This window comes from Musca vetustissima, unplaced genomic scaffold, assembly GCF_032173495.1.
Source record: "Musca vetustissima isolate MV318-11 ecotype Yass unplaced genomic scaffold, APGP_CSIRO_Mvet_v1 utg21224, whole genome shotgun sequence".
NCBI lineage: Eukaryota > Metazoa > Arthropoda > Insecta > Diptera > Muscidae > Musca > Musca vetustissima.
Window position 1 is genome coordinate 13,403 of NW_026874613.1, and position 1,925 is coordinate 15,327.

A 1,925-nucleotide genomic window follows, 5' to 3' on the forward strand; every position below is an offset into this window, starting at 1 on the left:
CATTTAACGTATTTTTATGGATTTTTCGGTAATTTAAAAACTTACATGGTCTACATGTGAGTTTTTTTCTTTATTTTATAATACTTTTTATGCCAGACACGGTTCTCGCGTTTAAAAAACGCGTAAAACAGTCTATTGGAAGAGTTTCACTATGACATGGTTTCGACAAAATATATATGTACGTTTTTATTCGGCCTTCGTGCGGGGTCAAACATATGTGTGGCATTTCTGTCGCTATCGCTACAATGCTAAGAGCCATATCAATGAGTAACACTCACAGACATGATGTTTATGACCGACTACTGATAATATTTATGATGACGAACGAAATGCCCCTCACAATTGGGTTATTCAATGAAGTGTCACAGCATGAATTTGTTTTGTTGCTTGTCAACTAAATTTTTGAGGTTTAAGAAGAACATTTAGAGGATTGAGTAAACTCGCCACAAATATTAACATCACTAATTGGTGTAATATGTAGCAACAACATCTTATCATAACCGTGAAAATGACACGACCACATACTGACGTATGTCACTCACTGACACACTTGGTCGCTGAAGGATGTTCATCCTTAACAAAGACGTGTATTCAATTTGAAGCCCTCCTGTTATCAGCAGCATATGTTACAAATTGAAAAGGGGGTTTGGCATTGTTGTCTACCAAATAAAATATCAAATATTGTTGAGATGGACAGGTGACAATAACCCTTATTAACATTGGAGTCCATATTAAGGTGGTTTAAGAATGAACGTATTTTGCCTAAAATACTAAACTACAAATTAAATTGTGTTGTTTGTATGGGAACACATTTAATTTGGTAGGTAAATTTAGGAAGCAAATTTAAAAATGTCCTCATTCCATATTTATTGAAAAAAATAATGTGTATAGATAAATAAAAATAGATTATTTAGGGTCACTGGGTCATCAATACAAAATAGTGATTGATACTTAGAAATAAAAAACCGTGTTAGCAGGCACTTTATCAGTTCAAATTTAGTATTTTGACAAGTTTTTGGTTTATGGATCGTGCAGACATTGTTAGATTTTCAAATTAGTTTCTAGCTTGTTTTAGTAAAAAAACATCCATTGCATTACTGTAAGACCTTCGATAGCTCAGTTGGTAGAGCGGTGGACTGTAGGTGTTGTGCTGAAATTGAAATCCAAAGGTCGCTGGTTCAAATCCGGCTCGAAGGAATATTTTTATAGAGGACATTCTACGTATTTAAGATTACTATGGACGGCATTCTACGTATTTACCATTACTGGCTTCAGATTAACCTATAGGTATAGTTTTTTAACTAATATTTTCCAGAAGGAAGAAACGTTGAAGTACCCATTTAATGTACAGGCTTAAGCAGAATTTTCCCTTTAAATAGGCTGTAATTTGGCATTCCGAGTTTTAAGAGTGTCATTTTCATCATTGTAGATGTTTTAACAAGGCCCCATATATTCGGTATTTTGAAGATTTCAGCCGAAGTGTCTGTAAAAAGACATTCCATGTTTACGGAGGCTGAAAATCATTTTTGCAGATAATGTTTGATAAAGATTAAATTTTTTCTATGAGTTTTAAGCGTGGTTTTCATATATAATATTTTTACCAAGAGATACTTTACTTACTTAGCTCACTTGTTACAAAACGGTTGTTCCATAAGCCGAGCTTTAAAGAAGATTTCCAAGCACGTCGGTCTTGTGCGCATATCATCCAATTTGAAAGACCATATTCCGAGATGTTGCCTTCTACTTGATCTTTCCATCGGATTTTTTCTACGTGAACCATCACTTGGCGATATTCACCGTTGGCCCATAGATCTTCCCTATAATTTTTCTCTCTGCTTGCGCAAGTAACCATGCGTCAGATCCAAGCAACAGTTTGGTCTGGCGAGAGGTGACCTTGCATTTGAGTTTCTTACTCAGACCAAAGT

General features: G+C 35.0%; 1 non-coding gene across 1 annotated transcript; it reads left to right on the plus strand.

Annotated features, from left to right (window-relative positions):
- The first annotated feature begins 1,105 nt into the window (after window positions 1-1,105).
- On the plus strand, window positions 1,106-1,197 carry Trnay-gua (transfer RNA tyrosine (anticodon GUA)). Its single transcript is given in 2 exon segments — window positions 1,106-1,142; window positions 1,162-1,197. It is a non-coding gene; the product is annotated as a tRNA-Tyr (tRNA).
- The last annotated feature ends 728 nt before the right edge of the window (window positions 1,198-1,925 follow it).